Raw genomic sequence first — 13,323 nt, 5'->3', positions numbered from 1 at the left:
ACAAGGATCCTGTGTATATAATGGTTAGCAATAAACAAAGAAACAATCAAACCGTCATGATGAGGATCCTAGATGCTTGATTTATCTTCCTCATCAAAGAAGATCATTTTGTCTGTTGTCAAGGTGGTGGATACTATTGGTCGGTCTCAGTTATCCAGCTTGATCTCTTTGGCGAGCCTTTTTGCTACGGAGAAAGAAGTTCCACATATGTCTGATCCTCCAGAGATGAAATTGACCATTCGGACATCTAGGTCATCCTAGTGAGGATCCCGGATACTCGAATCAAAGAAGATTTTCTTATCAGTTATTCGAGTAGTATGGATTAGTGGTTTTCTTTCTTTGTCCAGCTTGAATTCTTCTGCAGGGCAAGAAGTTTGAAATATGTCGTAGTCTCTGGACACGAAGTTGATTACGTGAGCATCTAGTGGTGGTGGTGTTGCTTTCTGTGGAAGATCTTTAGGATCCTGGATTTTGGATTTCTTCCTTCCCAAGAGCTATTTGAAGTGGCCTTTGCTCAGAAGGTATCCGATTTCCCTCCTTAAGCCAATGCACTCGTCTGTCATGTGGCCAAAATCTTCGTGGAAAGCACACCATTTAGACTTGTCTTTGAAGTTGGTTGTCTTCTCATTCTTTCGGGGCCACCTTGCTTTTTCTCCTAGATCCTTCATGGCACAAATTAAGCCATGGGTATCCACAAAGAAATAGTATTCTAAAATGATGGGGTAATCTTCATCATCATCCTCTTCTTCAACAGCTCGAACGTTTTGATTGTTGAATTTTGTGACATTCGTCAAATTCGGATCTCGATTTGTATTCGTGTTGTAACCTTTTATTATACAAAACCTGACTCAACATTTTTGTTTCCTTATTTAATTATTATATAATATTATTATATATCCCGATCACCAATAAACCGATGTCTGTCATATTATAGGGTCGTTAAGAAAAACATAAGGGGTTTAAAATGATTTTCTTAAACTCGTTATAAGCTTTGGAAACCTTTAAACTCGTATTAAACCATGACTGAAACTTGGAGGGCCATTTCTGTAAATATGTAACATGCATATATATACCTAAAAACCTTAACCCTAATCTTATTCATCCAGCCACCACCCCCCCTCCCCCATTAGCCGATTTTCCGGTCACCATCTCCGACGCCGATTCCGGCCACCTCACTCTCTCTGTTCACCTCCGGCCACCACCCCCTTTCCCTCCCGGCTCCTCCGACGGCCCGATAACACCACCTCCCACCGCCGCTCTCTCTTTCCCTCTCCGGTTGCTTTTCCGGCGACCGGAAAACCGCGCCCCAAACCTCTCTCTCTCTCCCTCCGACGCACTCTCTCTCCCTCTCACTGCACTCCCTCTCTCCGACGCACTCTCTCTCTCCCTCTGACGCACCCTCTCACTCTCACTCTCCGTCTCTCTCTCTCTCTCTCTCACTCTCTCTCTCTCTTAGCCTCCGGCTCCGTCCATCAGCTCCGGCGACCCCCTTTCCTTCTCTCCGATTTCGAATCAGGTATTAATCGAGCTAATTAGATCTGGGTTTTAATTGATTCTGGGAATAATGATGTTTAAGTGTAAGATTTAAAACTAACTTATCCTAAATCCTAACTAGATGGTCGTTTAGAGTAGTTGGTTGGTGCTGGTGCATTTAACTTGAGGTCACTGGTTCGATTCCCTCCGTGACCAACTTTGATGTGTTTTTATTAATAAGTTATTCAAGTTAACATTATTATTTTTAATTAACATTATATTTATTATCTAGATTTTATTATTATTACTATTATTAGTATTATCATTATTATTATTATTGTTATTATTATCATTTAGCAAGACAATTTTTATTTATTTTTTTCTTATTATTATCATCATTATTTTCATAAATAGTGGATTATTATTATTATGATTATTAAGGAATATTATTAAAAGCTAATATTGTTAATATTATCCATTTGTTTTATCGAGCCGAAACCCATGTTGGGCCTTGTTGTCGTTTAACGTCATTGATACTCGAGTTATATTTTTTATCACTAAAACTACTATTATTAATATGTTATAAGTATTAGTTATTATTAATATGGCACATATGATTATAATAATAATAATAATTATTATTATTATTATTATTATTATTATTATTATTATTATTATTAATCTAATAATAACTTATTCAACCATAAAGTAATAATTATTATATTTATTATTACTACTATTATTATTAGTTTTAACAACATTTCTTAATTGGTAATATTTCTATGTATTATTATTATCTTTATCTTATATATCTACATATATATATATAACATATCTTTTTAAAATTATTATTATCATTACTATCTTTATCATTTAAAATATCATTATAAACTTTATTATCAATTCATTTATATAAAACCGAACTCTCGATTTAAAACCGTCTTGTTTCTTTTAATATTGATTTAGCTATTTTAAAGCTCAATCATATAATATTATTTTATTTTAAATTATCAATTAAGTACGAGTCTCTAATTGTTAACAAACTTACCGGTAACCCGATTAACAACTAAACCTTCTCGTTCAATGTTTCAAATGAAGTTTCAACTAATGTTCAAGTTCATTGATATATTTTATTTATTCGTTTTCATTTAGCTTTCAAGTTGGATTCGTTCGTTTCGTTCGCAAAGCTTTCTACATTACGATCATTTATTATTTCTCGATTCGTCAATCGAGGTGGGTACATTTCATCCTCCGTTTTCCCTTTTATGTTTTGGGGGTAACATGCATACTTATTAAAAACAAGAATGATTTATTATACACTTTTCTTAAACCACAAACTTTAGGGTATATGATACTTGGAATACTAGCTCTTTTGTGTGTTATATGCCTCATATGCTTTACGTGCGCGAGTGTTTATTTTTATGTTGTTGTTGAGCCATATTAAGTATGATCATACGCTCACCTAACTACTTAGCCTTGTGCTAGTAGAATAGGGCCTCATTATCCAAGTATGTCGGTTGGTACCGATTAGAAAGGATCCCCATTACATATGTTTTATATACCACGATTGATGCTTTTATTTATAGTCTCATATATGTTTGTGTATTTCGCTCATATTATATATATTCAAACTATGACTCACCAACATACGTTTTGACAAGATATTATTTTATGCATTGTTACAGGTTTGACTTTTATCGACTTGAGGACTTGAGGAAAAACGTTACCAAGACTATTAGGATATTAGTAAAACGAACAATATATTTGTTTACTTGTGTTCAATTTGTTTGTATGACCAAGATGTGTTGTTTATTGATTTGTGAAATAAATGAGTTGATTAAATATTGTCACTTTAATAGTGTCTTGTGTTTTGGGCAATCGGTTGCACCCCGGCATGTTCCGCCTTTGGTCAGGGTGTGACAAATTGGTATCAGAGCCACAAGACTATAGGATAGGTGGTTAGACGTAACGACCTAGTATAGTCTTTACTTTAGGGTCCTTATACCTGTTGCCTTTACGTGTTTACCCTACTTGATTGTTCTATACACTTGTTTATTTATATACTTATTTATTTCATTAAATCGTATATATACACAAATACTCGAAACATGCTACGGTATCCTTACCTTACTTTTGTTTAATTTTATATATACACATAAACACACTTTATAGTACTCCAAGGTATCATTGCCTTAAAACGCAAAAACATTATTTTTTATTGTGTGTTTTGGATCACGAGCTTAACTTGGATCCCGTTGTTTCAAATCTCCTTAAAGATTGTCTCTTATGAGATGACCACTTTAAGTAGTCGAATGTGAGCGCTCCGTTCGCCATCCTAATTTTCGGTGTCAAAACAATAGAACTGCGATGGTACGTGGACTAGCGTTTTGACATGACGTTGTATTCTGATTTATTATTTTTGTTAAAATCGTTATTTGAGTCGAAGACATGAAAAAGACGCGGTGGTACGTGCACACGTTTAGACTCCAACACGGTATTTTTGTAATTTTGTTATAAATTCTTATCACAAGCCCTCATTTATATATGTTATATTTTTTATATTTTTAATAATTCTTTATATCTCGACTTTAAATGGTAAAGTTTTACACCAATTTACTCATTTTGATTTCACAATGATTTTATTACAAGTTTCGTTCATTATGACCTCTTCGATATAAGTTAAATATATATATATATGTATGTATGTATGTATATAGCTAGTTAGATTTGTTCGTAATTATTTTAATATGCCATTTATTTTCATTAAGTCTATTTGCATACAAAAATCTTATCATATAAATTTCATCATATTAAAAAGGTTCTTATGATAAATTTTACCATAAATTTTCAAGTAAATTCCCATTATATAAATCTTAAATTGTCTTTAAAGTTTTCATACAAGATTTCACAAAATTTCATTTTTATAACGATCCCGTTCATTTTGGAACTATCATGTGACAATATTGATTATTTAAATTTTTCTCACGACATTTAATTACACTATATCATATAATATACATGGTAGAATTTTCGTTACCAAAATTTAATTTCAAAACAACTTTCATCATGCAATCCTTGGTTCATTATAAATTTTCGCAAATGAAGAAATTTACATCACACGATTTTTCCGCGTTTTAAAATTCTTATGATAGTTTTGCCATAATATCTCAAGAAAGTCACAAACTTATAGCTTGTAATCTTTTTGAAACTCTCATGCAAATCTTCATAGAAATTTTATTTTAAAGACCAAAAATCGTTACTTGTGATCTCTCGATTTGAAATGCCGGACATTTTAACTTATCACGATATTTTCGTTACACGATATTAAGTAACGAACTTGGTAAAAAAATCATAAAATAAAAATAAAATTTACGCAACTTTTTTTTCCCAAAACGACATTATCATTCAATATCGAGACCTCATAACAAATTTTAACATTCAATTTACTTATTTTAAATTTCCTCATAAGAAAAATTTATTTTAATCTTTATAATAATTTATTTTGCTTCCTCGTGACAATCAACTTTTATTTTTGGCAATAAACTTTGAATTACGCAAACTCTATTAACTTTGTATCCCATAATATTTCCCACTACTTAATTTTAAGCATTTCAAGAACGGCTTTACGTTATGCGGGTTGACTTATTCCGAATTTTCTCATAAACTATTTTACAACTTAAGCCGACCCAACTTATCTTAACAACCCTCATTTTAGTGGAAAACTGTTAGCAAAAAAAAATAATTAAAATAAAAAAAAATTGTGATTCACACGCTCGGATCTCAAAAATTCTGTTTATATAATATATATATCCATATATATATTAACTTGTAATTTTTATTATCAAAATTTTTATGGATGCTTCAAACATTATTTATAAATTATGATATTTTCAATTTAATACATATTATTAGTAAAAACAATCTCCCTAGACGCAACCACAAATTCCCAAACGTCCGTATTCCCTCTCAAACTACCGTCTCAAATCAAACCATCCTTTCACTACAAAAGTTTTCCCACGTACTCAAGTCTTTCCTCAATATGAACGAAATTTTAAACATCCAAAAGTATACCCTCTCCAACTCAAACCCCATGCAAAATCCAAGATGTACAACATTAACCCAAAAAAAGCATTAAATACCGAAACTTCTACGCCACGGAAACCTATCAAACTCAACATCCTAATGCTTCAAAGACACGACAAACACATTCACCAAATACCTTGGACATAAACAAACCAAAGCTTACCCAACTATGACTCAATCCTTCGATCCATGATATGTCAAATCACAAACCATGTCGCCACACCATTCTCATCCAACCATAGGGTTTGATATCAAAAGTAGCAACCTCAAACACTCCTTACAAAATACAGGTATAAGCCAAATCTCAACCCAAACTAGCCAAGATCAAAATTTTCCAACCCATCAACTTAACCCGAGCTCAAATAAGCCAAACCTCACCTATTAGCCCAACCACTACTCGCACAAATCATCCCAGCCTAATCCACTCGAAAGACCTAAACACAACAAACCCCATCGATTAAACTCAAGAAAACTCAACAACCCAAGCCGACCTAAACACTCTCACTTACTACTAAATTTCCAAACCATTCACTTTACGAAGCCTGAAACTTCTCCCTACGCATGCAAGCTTTGTTTTTTCCAAATTTCTTTTTATTTATATATATACAACTAGTGTATTTATAACAACCTCATGTGTTCAAATAATCACTTTTAAATTATAAACTCTAAAAAATATGTATATATGTATATATATATATATGGTATTGTCATGACAACAAAAAAAAATTTGATTGTGAGGATTTGTTTTCAAAGGTTGTTAAAAGATTATATGTGTGATTTTAAGATTTTAAATATTGTCACCTAAGGTGATAAATCTCTTGATAACTTTATAAATACGAGGTTTCATTTTGAATGCTGAATGCGGGATTTATTTAGTAATAAATTACAACTTTTCTTGTTTTGCGTAAACGCAATGATCATGACTTCATAAATCTTTTTGGAACGCGTTTGTAAATACCCTATATACTAGACTTTGTTTCATGAGTTTTAGTTCAATAACAATTTACGTGAACTTTATGGGTCCATGTGTATACACAAGCATCATTTTTTTTATCACGACGGTCCATGTGTGGTTGTCCGCAAGTTTTGGCACTATTGGAAATCGTTATTATGATGACGATTATATAAATGGTTTCACAATAGTGGCCGTATTCACGTTTTATCACATTTCATCGATTGTTTTTGTTGTTAATCGAATACAATTTTATTAATATTGATACACGTATGCGTCACCCCAAAGAAACTCACCTCATTCTCATGTTATCAGATTTCAGGTAATCATATCCTCAAATACTTATACCTCAAGTTTGTACGCGTATGAAACTCATTGTACGACATTATTGTTAATTGTATCGTTGTCTACCTCAACTTTATGGGTTCATTTATCGGACTTCTCATTTTTTTTCACTTATCGGATTTCATCCATCGGTGTTATTTAACGCCTCGATGTATCGACTTGACAATTATCTTGATGACTTTTGACTTCAAATCTCATTTCATATTGTTTACCCTAAAATATTTTTTTATTATTTAATTGATCGTCCTTACTTAATTTAAGCCTAATCGTTATTGTCGCAACAGTTTATATTCTAAGAACTTAAAATGTTTTATTTATGTATCCCATTTTCCTACTTATTAAAAAGTCAATCCCGGAATTTTCAACCGCTAGTACTGTTTTTGTCAATATTGGTAAAATTCAACAAATTTGTTTACACATTTATTAATTAAAGATTTCAAAATAAAGATGTCTCTTAAACCACGCAATGGAACGAACCATGTGGACCATACGACGATCTAAATAATTATGGGTGCACACTTAATTATCGAAATCCCCGTATGGAAGCCATGGTAAGTACACTTGTGTGCTATAACTCAGGTCTGAGGATGATAGCGGAAAAACGGAAGGGATGCGAGTCATAATAAGTGTTTTGGATAAAAATTAGCTAAGGATAATGTATCCAAATCTGTCAAGTGAGGCATAGTGCTAACACGATAATAGTGGTTGTATAAGTGAAATCTTGATGAACATAAGGATTTGATCACGAGGTAAAAAACCCTTAATTAAGATAATCTTTACTTCGGTCAAAAACTAACAAGGTAATATTTGGTCGAATCGCTTCGGTCAAGGATTAACAAGGTAATCTTTGGTCGGATGGTACTCGATTATAGTAATCTCCGGCACAAAAAACCCCCGGACGGTGAAAACTATCACCGTTAAGTTTATTAATAGTAAAAGGTGATTACAAGGTTTGGAGTTATTGATCAACAGTTACAATGAAAGCTATGTGTGTGTTTTCTGATGAGCTAATAGCTAGAATACGAGTGTAAGTGTAAGCGTGTATCTGCCTAATGTTGATCATAACTCGGCTATATAAAGAAAAATAATAACTAACTAACAACTATTCCTATAATCTCGCTAGTCTTCCACTCTTCATCATCGTGTGCTTTGACCACATGCTAATAGCCGTTCAGTAACGAATTAAGTGGTGGACCAGGTCTTGGAACCATAGTTGATACTCAAACATCAGTCTTCATACGAATTTGTCCATTACTTGCTATACTGAATAAGGATCATGTATCCATACTCCAGCTAGAGAATACTCCATGAGGATGATTATGTCAGCACGTCCAAAAATTGTTTTACCTGTCTAACACATCACCATACTAAACGCAATCATTTGTAAACAAATAACACTGAGGATCACTGATCCTTTATAACCTGTTATATATCTCAAGGATAATCTATCCATAAGATAGTTAAGGATTAAGGATCCTCAGCATAAAAATCATGCCCTAACAATTGCCCCCAAAATGGTGGGTGATTGTGTAAAACAGCTGTCATTTTGAATTTCAAATCTACTGCGAAAACAGATAGATGAGACGGTTCTGCCATAAGTATTTACCATTTAGCCCCCAGTTTAATAATAATCGTCTATATATGCCGCCCTATATCTTTGATTATAAACGCACCTTCATCTGACGCATCAGGTATCCTTCTTACTTTTCTCTTATTTTCTTGTACCATGTCTGCTGCTTCGTCTTCTTCTTCTTCATCTCCCTCTAAACCTTTTGAACAAACCTTCGACAGTTCTGAGTTAACGGAAATGGAACCCCAATGTCTGTTGGTCAACCCGTCACCGAAATCTGCAAACTCACGGATCCAGAGGTTGATGATTTTCGCGCACTGTTTCCTCCGAAAACCCTATTCCGACCCTACGAATACAGTGTCAGATGTGATGTATATTCCAAGATTTGGGTCTGCTTTCCGGAGACTCCATTTATGATCGGCTACAAATACCCTTTTATGTCTTTTACTCAAAGCTTCTTCGATTCCACCAACATATCCTACATACAGGCTATGCCTATGGTTTGGAGGGTTCTCAGCACTATCGAGAGAATCATAGAAGAGCAAGAGATGGATATCGGCCTTCCAGAGTTATCACATTTGTACACCCTCACTACCCACGGTCCTGCCCGATTCATCTTCAAATCCAAGCCCCGACAACCTCACCCGATATCAAAAGTCACTTTAAACGATACCTTGTGGAGGAACCAGTTTTTCTTTGTAAAACGTGACTCAATACCAGGGGGGATTGACCTTCCTTCAAAGTGGGTTAGAAAGGGTAGGATCCTGGATCCTTGAGAAATAGCAGGATCCTTGATGCTTTAAGTTGAATTCTGATATTTCCTCTTTATTTGCAGTTGACAACTTAGCTTCTTTGGGCAAGTTACCTAGCATAGAAGAAAAGATAAAACGGTTCCTAGCACTGGATACCGAGATTAGGACTTTTCAAGCTCGTTTCATTGAAGGTTTTTGTGATATCTCCTCAGGTTCAAGAATGTCAAGCAAGTTAATAATTTTAATATAAATAAGATTAGAATAAGAAAACTTATCTGATAACTTTTTTCCTTTTCAGGCGCCAAGAAGTCCAAGAAGTCAGCCGGCAAGTTCTCCCTAGAAGACATTGACTGTATGGTCACCTCCCCTATTGTCAAGAAGGAGGCCTCGAAGGCAGGCACTAGTTCTGAGGCCAAGACTGCAACAACCAGGGCCAAATCCGCGGCTTCCAAGAGGAAGAGGTCTTCTGATCCTGAGACCTATTATGACATTGTCCTCTCTGTAAGTATCTTGTATCTTGATACTTTGATTTGCAGGATCCAATATCCTTCTGACTTTGACTACTTTGTTGAATGTAGGCCATGAGTGCTTTCAAAGAGCATTATGAAAAGGTTATCGCCAAATGAGCGACAAGTTGTCGGGATTAGGGAAAGCCGTGGTTGCAAAGGATAAGGCTATGACCCAGCTTTCCAAGGAGAAAAAATAGTTGGAGGATCAGCTATCCTTAGCTGAAGCCCAACGTCAAGAGGCAGTGGAGTAGGCTACAGACGAGGCCAAGGTGTGGGATGTCAGGTCGATATTCTAGGCACGGATCAAGATGGCGAAGGAGGCCAGTGATCCTGCTTTTGACAAGTCGACCTGGGACGTGGCGAAGTGGAAGGCTGCCCTTGATGATCTTGGTGGTGAGGACGACGAGGAAATGGTTAAGGACACCGAGGCTGGGATTAGTGGCGTCAAGGAGGCGGTTGAAGCCGGTAAAGAGGATGGTGCTGCTGAGGGTGAAGATGCAGCTTAGGTGTGCGATGAAGGATACAGAAGACAAGGCCCGAGCCCACCTTTTTATTTTGTGTTTATGTTTTCCTGAACAATTACTTTGGTCTGTAATAAACAATAGTAACTAGGATAGAGGATCCATGATCCTTAAGACAATTTGCGGGGGTGACAAAGGTGGAGGGATCCTCTATTTGTGGGGATGAAGCCTTTGTTGCCCCTGTCTTTTAATTTTCCTGCACTTATGAACTGTTAGTAGTACTTACTCAACTCGGATGGATGGTCCATCTTTAGCATGGTGAAGTCCGGGTTGAGAATTTTGGATAAGTCTTGGAGGCTTATTTTAAATAATATAAATCTTTCGACTATTTTCCTGTTATTTATTTTAAAAGCTCGTTTGATATAACTTTAGTATTATTGATAGTTTTGAAAAACATTCTTAAGTAAAAAGATTTCAGGATAAAAGATCCTTATGAAAATAACTTATGATAGAAGATCCTTAAAGAACAAACAGTAGGATAAGGTATCCTTAAAAGATGATAAACGTTATACAAAAGAATATCCTCTAAGGACAAATTTTAGGATAAAGTATTCTTAAAAAGAGGTAAAATATATTAGTAATGGAATATCTTCAAAGGAATAATCCTTCTAACTTGAAATATCCAAAATTATTGTAACTGATATAATATATACATTAATTAACAGAGATCATACCAGAAGGTCTAGATAGACCTAAGTTACCATAAGTATCAAACTCTCAGTGATCCTTGAAGGAATAACTTTAGGATTCTGGATCCTTAGAATTTTGATCCTCATAATGAACTTAGAAAATCTGTTGCAAACAACTCATAGTGTTAGTTGGATTAAACCCATTAGGCTAGGGACAAGCCCATATAATAAACTGGGGACAAGCCCATGCAACTGGGGACAAGCCCAAAAACTGGGGACAAGCCCAAACTGGGGACTGGCCTAAGATACGGATGTTAACTGGGGACTCGCCCAACCCGGGATTTAGCCCAAACGTGAGTGACGTGAAAACGCCAAAACCTTAGCTAACATGAAAATGTTAGAAACCTTTGTCTTTAGATAACGTGAAAACGTTATAAACCAGTGGTAGGTACGTCTACCATAAATATTAGGATCCTCCATATAGCTGAAAGCAACGAAATTGTCAGCCACTAAGCGTGTACTGGTCCCGCTGCCCCAGACTATACGTTGGATAGCGTGCGCTCTAGGCGAGAGTGCATAAACTCTATTTATAAGAAAGGTGAAAACCTTTAAACCTTAGAGGATATGACCATCGGGGGTCATACCGAAACGTGGGCTAAGCCAAGGGAAACAAGATATTACCTTGAATGTAAAGGAGAGGTGGCCAACCTCTTGACTATTACACATCTCAATAATACCCTGCATTGATATTCAAGACTTGGAAAAGATAAAATGTTAAGAATATATTATCCTTAAATTAAGAATAAAATGAAGAGGATAAGTGATCGGAACCAATTTCGAGGATTCTTGATCCTCTAAAGATAATGTATCCTCTCAGGATACTGGATCCTGATCAGAAAAAATACTTCTTGAGGTGGATAGCATTCCATGCTCTTGGTAATCTATTGCCTTCCATTGTGAGCAAATGATATGCCCCCTTTCCTGCCTCCGACTCGATCTGATAAGGTCCTTCCCATTTGGGTGCTAACTTCCCATCAGCCAGATTGGTAGTATTTTGGAAGGCTTTCCTCAAGACTAGATCTCCTTCTTGAAATCTTCTGATCCTTATATTCTTGTTGTATGCCCCAGCTACCCTTTGTTGATAAGCTCCCATTCTGATCTTGGCTAGATCTCTGAGTTCTTCAATAGTATCCAAGTCTTCAAGAAGGATTTCTTCATTGGTTTCAGGATCACGGATGCTCGTTCTTGCTGTTGGAACCACCATCTCTGTTGGGATTACCGCTTCTGATCCAAACACCAATGAAAAGGGTGTTTGGCCTGTTACATTCTTGGGTGTTGTCCTGTCAGCCCAAAGAGCATATGGTAGTTCCTCGGCCCACTTTCCCTTCTTGGATCCTAGCTTTTTCTTTAAGTTGTTGATGATGATCTTGTTGCTAGACTCCGCTTGACCATTAGCTTGAGGATGCACTGGTGTTGAAGTAATCATCTTTATGCCCCAGCTATCACAAAAGTTAGTTGTTCTTTTCCCAATAAATTGGGAACCATTATCACAAATAATCTCAGAGGGAATGCCAAATCTAGTTATAATATTTCGTTTAATAAAGGATATAACTTCCCTTTCTCGGACTTGTATGAATGCTTCTACTTCGATCCATTTAGAGAAGTAGTCCGTCATGGCAAGCATAAATACCTTTCCACCTGGTGCCTTTGGCAGCTTCCCAACAATGTCCATTCCCCATTTCATGAAAGGCCATGAAGAGGATATAGGATACATTGGTTCTGCTGGTTAATAAAGGATATTTGCGTGCCTTTGGCAGGCATCACACTTCTTCGAATACTCTACTCCATCCTTCTTCATTGTTGGCCAGAAGTACCCCGTTCTAAGTTTCCTGGAGAATAATGCCCTTCCTCCTGTGTGGTTTCCACAATCTCCTTCGTGAAAGTCTTTATGTACTTCTTGGATTTCAGGATCCTCGATGCACCTCAAATATGGACCTACAAGAGATTTTCTGTATAGCATATCATCTAATAAAATGTATTGTGATACCTTGAGTTTGAAGGATTTGGGATTCTCGGTAGCTGGAATTTCTCCAGTTTGAATGTAATTTTTGATTGGGAGGATCCAGGATCCTTGTTTGGCTGAGGATAATGGATCCCAAGTACAATCTGCTTATCACTTGTTATTTCCCCAACTTCTTGCTCTCCTATTGCTGGCGAGAGTATGTGGATAATTGGGATCTTCGTATCTTCTGGAATTTTCAAGGATGAGGCTAAATTTGCTAAGGCGTCTACCCCAGCATTTTCCTCTCTTGGTACCTATACTATATTAAACACTTCGAAGGATTTTGCTAATTCCTTCACAATTTCTAAATATTTGATCATATTTTCACCTTTTACGGTATAAGAACCGTTAAAGTGGTTAGTAATAAGTAAAGAATCCATATAAACCTGAAGATACCTGATCCTCATACTTTTGGCTAAAAGTAAAC

Source organism: Bidens hawaiensis, unplaced genomic scaffold, assembly GCF_021521415.1.
Source record: "Bidens hawaiensis isolate Kalapana, Puna unplaced genomic scaffold, B.hawaiensis_p1.1 tig00034613_1, whole genome shotgun sequence".
Lineage (NCBI taxonomy): Eukaryota > Viridiplantae > Streptophyta > Magnoliopsida > Asterales > Asteraceae > Bidens > Bidens hawaiensis.
The sequence above is the reverse complement of the archived record's forward strand: the minus strand, read 5'-3'. Positions refer to the sequence as shown.